Raw genomic sequence first — 6,285 nt, forward strand, 5'->3', positions numbered from 1 at the left:
TCCCATGAAACGCTATTTCATATTACCAACTTTGTTTGATATTTCCAATGAGAAAACATCTTTTTGAAATGTTCAATCTCTTTGAAATGTTCACGGAGGAAGTTTATTTGTATTTATTTGTCTAAGGAAAGTCTATTTGTCTATACTGTATAGAATATAGTCTTTCGCATTGTCCTATAACATGGTGGCACCTGAGCCTGCTTTCCGATAAGAACAAGTGGCAGTGAAGGGATAAGAAGTGGTAACAAGTACAGGTGCCCTTGCAAAGTGCAGGATGGGTTCTATAGTCCACAAACAGTTGGGTCAGATCTGAGTGATATTATGTTTTGTGCAATTATTATGATTCTGAGTGTTATTATGTTTGGCTGGCCCTGAGCCAGGCAAATAATCGCCGCTTTCTTCCTGTCGTTATGACATCCTGCAGTAGCCTGCTGTACTGCAGGTGAGATTTTTGAAAAAGCATATTTACTGATTTTATATTCTTAAAGAGAAGAGAAGGCATAGTCCAGCAGGTTTGATGACTGACCATGTCTATGTCCCTAATCAAGGAGCTCACTAGAACAAGGGCATTCCACACAAAGTAGTGGGACTGAAGCTTGTGGGCTTTGTTCTACCTGAGAAATTAGCTTCAATAATTGAGCCCTTAAACCTGAAATTATCTTTAATCTGAACTCTTATTGTTTTTCATAAACACAGGAGGTCACCTTTTAGCTATTACATTTCTAAAATAGAGGGAAAAAAATCAAAGGTTCCAACCAAGTGACTTGTTGGCTCAGTTAAGGATTCATTTAAGTGACGAGCTCAGCTGCTAACCAGCTGTAACCCAGAAGGTGTGTGGGTGTCCAGGGACAGGATTGGGAACGCCTGGTCTGTACTGATGTCTGCAGAGAACTGATGACAGATTTTAAATCTGAGCTCCATCCAACTTTATTTTGAGTGGATGGCATTCCTTATTCAGAGATTCGTCTCTTAAATAAATTCTGGAAAAACACCAGCTCTTCTCTGAAAGCATGGAGATTTTTCCAGTGTCTCCTTCCAACTTCTTAAACAGGGACGTGCCATGTTCATGATTTTCCAGTTGTGACAAGTACCGCTCTGCCTCTGCTGGGATTCAATCAGATTGCAATCAGGAAGAGAGCTGCAGAGAGCCGCATGATCCAGAGCTGCATGGCTCTGACTAATAATTCCTTTGGCTGAAGCTTATTATCCACAGCATCTTACAGCACCCATTTATACAGCTGGGTCTTTTACTGGAGCAATAATAGGTGAAGTAGTTTGCTAGAGGATTCTATAGGTGTCTCCTGGATTGTGAACACACAACCTTCCGTTTACTGTTCATTGAACAGCTATACTGTTCTGCACTATTGCACAAGCTCTAGTCCTGAGTCAGCTTTCTCCCCAGTAGTGCCGTCCACTAAAGCTTGGCCAAAAAAGCTGGGCCTCCCACCTGGGGAGTATTCAACACTATTCAGGTTCCAGGGTGTACCAGGCCCACTGTCACATGTGCCACTTTGCACGAAGTACAATTGATAACACTTCTCAATACGAGTAGCGGTAACAGAACCAATACCCAGAAACTCTCAAAACATTTCCTACACTGACAGGCTGAAGGAACCAAACCACTTTAGTCTTGAACAGAGACGACTATTGGGGAACCTGATAAAACTATTCAAAATTTTCAATGGCGCTTACAAAGATGAAGCTTTCTTTCAGAAAGAGGACTTGCTTATTTTATTTTACCAGAATTATCAAGCATAAAATAAACTTTTTCAGGGGAACTGAACATACTAAACATCATTACACCAAAATGAGTACCATCTCGTTTAGTTTGGTAAACGTATTCAACAGAACTTTGAAAACTTGCATGAATCACTAGTCTTTAAGATATCACTAGGCACAGGGATTTCCTTACAAAGAAAATCACATCCCTTCTACATCACAGTCCACTTAGTACTCTAGCTCTGAATCAAAGTAGAGAAACCATGTTGAAATAAATGCGAGATATAGGAAAATTTGGTTTGATTATTTCACAGTGAGTTGGGTGGCACTGTGGCACAGTGTTTAGCATTGCTGCCTTGCAAAGTTTGCGCCCTAGGTTCAATTCCTTGGGTGCTATCTGCATGTAGTTTGCATGATCTCCCTGTGTTAATGTGAGTTTCCTCTGGGTGCTCTGGTTTCCTCACATGGTCCAAAGACATACTGATAGGTTAACTGGTTTCTGGGAAAATGAACCCTGGTGTAAATGTGTGAGTTTGTGTCTGTGTGTGTCCTGCAATGGACTGGCATCCCATCCAGAGTGTATCCTGCCTTGCACCAGTTGCTTGCCTGGATAGGATCTGGCTCCCCTGTGGCTCTATATTGAATAAAGAGGTTAGAAAATGGATGGATGGGTGTTGGACAGTAAGTGCTGTCATCTGCATGTTTTTCTCTCCCTTGTGGTGTGTACTTACAGCCGTTCCATATGGACAAGATTCTGAGCTCTTGAAGACATCAGCACTCCCTCCTCGTTTATCTTCCTGACACACTGGTAATCACTTCCCCCTCCTTCTGTACGTTCTCCGTTATCTCTATGGAAACAATATTTACTGGCTGTATTGCGCAAGGTGGAATCATGATGCAAAGTAACACAGCTTGCGATGCCTGGAAAGATATTTTCTTACAAATTTTGCTTTGCAGTAACACCAGGGTAGAAAATTGCCAAATCAAACCTGCATCTTAAAAGCCCAATCTTCAATACCCTTGTGGTTACAGCTGCTCCTCTCTACAGCTTCCAGTCCATTTAGAGGGCAGTACAGGGAAGTTTATCATTACAGCAGCTCTTTGCCAAACGCACTTTATGTCTACAGTATGTTTTGCACAGCAGACTTTACAGAATGTACATTTCATCAGCTGCAATTTGGGATTTTGCATGCTTTCACAATACTTTTCTTTGACAAGTTGTGTATCAGTATAGAATACAAACAGGAAGCACGCAAAGGATTCAAGCAGACTGCTTCAGAGATACCGTAAGACAGATTTCATGTAAAATGCTCTTTGGATGCAGCACATCTTTAAAGCCATGAGCTGGTGGAGCATACTTTAAGTCTGGCTGGCTATGGCACTGCTTTTGTATTTTGATCATGCTAGTTTGATTTTTTTTATAATAGTGAACAAAATTCATTTTTTTATTGTGTGATAACATTTACAATAAGAATATGATGCATGCCTGCATCAGTCTGTATTTTGACAATGCAGAACTATCTTAATTGAGAAATCTGAGGATTAATCACTTCACCACATTAACACCAGTGATAATAATAATGATGATATACTGTATACTGCTGTGAAGTGTGCACGATGTGCAGTGTGCAAATATCGGAGATCTGATGGGTTCCATTCAACAAGAGTGTCCGTGCTGATGAAGAGTCCTGGGATTTCTCCTACCACTGGAGCCTGCTGCCTGCTGTCTTTGGGATTTGGTGTCTTACAGCAGGAAGGCAGACTGCAATGAAGGGAGCTGTCATTTGTCAACAAGAAACTTTGGCAGCTCCCTGTTTCCATGGGAACTGTCTGTTGCCGGGGAATGGTTTTGCATCACAAGGCCCTGAAATTGGTGCCAAAGACCTACATGGATCTCTTAACATAATTTAATTCTCCTTAAGTTAAAAAAGGGTGTTTTCTGAATGAAACAACGCCAAAATGTTTTCGTGTACTGTTACAATCTGATTTGATATAGAATCATACTTCTATTTACAAGGAACGTTTAAAAAAGTTCTAAGATGAACATATTTGTAAACACTAGTAAACATTTCTGTTTCTTTTGTATCAACGTTGAGTGTACTTTGCCAGTCACAGTATGATCTTAATCAAAGTCACAGTATCCTTGCCTATTTTAGTTAGGGATTGTTGTCTGGCATTAATTAATGCTGATAATTAAAAAATCAAATGTCCTGCGGTTATCAGATTGCTAGCAGCCACTGAACCAGAGGAAACGCAGAAATGCGTGTTAAAATGCTATTCATCTAAACAGCATTTTCAGCATGTGTTCACAAAATTTCATTAGACTGGGAGGTTTTAAAATCACATCTTCAGCTCCTTTAGAAACTAGACCTCTCATATGTTCTATTTTTCATAAAAACAACATCACATCACGTTTTCACATCATCAACCACAACAACATCCACAGACATACTAGTAGGTTAATTGGTTTCTGTGAAAACTGCCCCTGATGTGAGTGTGTGTCTGCCTGTCTGCGTGTCTGCGTGTGCCCTGTGATAGACTGGCGTCCTGTCCAGGGTGTATCCTGCCTTGTGCCCATTGGTTCCGGCTCCAACTTGACCTTGTCAGAAATAAAGAGGTTAGAAACAACAACAACAGAGTTAACAGTGTGCTAGAATTGAGAAGGACAGTTTTCAGTGCTGTGTACCTGTACTTAAATTCCATTTAGAAAATCAAAAACAATAGCAGCTTCATCCAATATATTGATGAGAGTTGTATAAAGTTTAAAAATGCAATCTAAGCTGTGCATTTTTGCAATAAATATTTAAAATGATGTGAAATATATTGAAATGATTTGATTTTGTTTAAAATAAAATAAAAAATAAAGTTCAATCAGATGGACTTAGATAAATAAAACTATGCATAGGAAAATAATAATAATAATAATAATAATTGCTTACACTTATATAGCGCTTTTCTGGACACTCCACTCAAAGTGCTTTACAGGTAATGGGGACTCCCCTCCACCACCAACGTGCAGCCCCTCCTGTCACGCCCCACACTCTCCCTCGCAAATGCCCTTGCATTCCCACTGTTTCACAATCTCATTCCTAATTGAACCCATCACATTCCCACATGCACCAGATTCCTCAAATTCTCACCCCAGACCACTTATCCAACCACATCCCTTTTCCTTCAGTATTTAAAGTTCCCTCACACACACCAACCCATACTCACTATTGAGAAGCCTCCTGTAGAATTCTCTTGGGTGTTTCTAAGCCTTTTGATTGATCTCCTGGTACCAAATCTTTGCTCCTGCCTTTTGACCATGTCTTTTGGATTTCCCTGGTTACTGGACTCATTGCCTCCATAATTGACCAAGCCCCTGGATTTTGACTTTTGGATTGTGCCTGTTCTTCTGTGCATTCTGTGGGATTCATGGTTCTGCATAAGGAACCTCCTATTCTACCAACTGGTTTTCTGACACCACCTGGATGGTGTGACAGCAGCCATAGTGTGCTAGAATGCTCACCACCCACCAGCTATCAGTGGGGAGGAGAGCAGAGTAATGAAGCCAATTCATAGGTGAGGGATTATTAGGAGACTGTGATTGATAAGGACCAATGGGAAATTTCCCCAGGATGCTGGGGTTACACCCCTCCTCTTTTTGTGAAACACCCTGGGATGTTTCCTGACCACAGAGAGTCAGGACCTTGGTTTTACGTCTCATCTGAAGGACGGTGCCTGTTTACAGTATAGCGTCCCCATCACTATACTGGTCCATTAGGACCCACCTGGACTGCAGGGTGAGTCCCTCCTGCTGGCCCCACTAACACCTCTTCCAGCCGCAGAAACCTTAGTTCCTCCAAGGAGGTCTCCCATCCAGGTACTGACCAGGCTCACACCTGCTTAGCTTCAGTAGGTTGCCAGTTGTGAGTTGCAGGGTGATACTGTATGGCTGCATTAAATTAAAGGCTACATTTATAGCAATGCCTTTTAGGTGTAATATAATTACATATTTAACATATGTTATATAATATAAAACCACAATGAAACTTCAGTGTAAAGGGTGTAAATTCATGTATGAAGTCTTAAACTTTGAGGAGATACAGTGAAACCATTATTAATACCCTTTTAGGGTAGGTGCTCCTTATTAATGATTAATTGCATATTCAGATAGTTTAATCTATACTGTGACTCCTTCATCAATAGCCTCTTTAATGTTGCAAGTCATGTTTGTACATAAAGTAGGATTTGCACCCTCTATGCATTATACATACAGTATACATTGAAACTGTCTGCTGGTATTTGTGCTACAGTAAGCTGAATGTCTCAATTCTGGTTTCAGGAAATCGGACATGTAGAATTAACGAATTCTATACTGTATACAGCCTACAGTATCTAAAAAAGATTGAGCATGCTCCACTCAGGGGTGTTTCTTACTGGAGTTTGAGAGTTTCTGCTTTCCAACCTTCAAAAAAATATAATAGCTGAAAAGACAAGGGAAAATAGGTCAATTTGTAAAAAATGTCTTTAACCAACTCAGAGTTAAAGTAATTATTTTTTAAACTTCTTGACAAGACTATT

Source organism: Lepisosteus oculatus, chromosome 2, assembly GCF_040954835.1.
Source record: "Lepisosteus oculatus isolate fLepOcu1 chromosome 2, fLepOcu1.hap2, whole genome shotgun sequence".
Taxonomy (NCBI): Eukaryota; Metazoa; Chordata; class Actinopteri; order Semionotiformes; family Lepisosteidae; genus Lepisosteus; species Lepisosteus oculatus.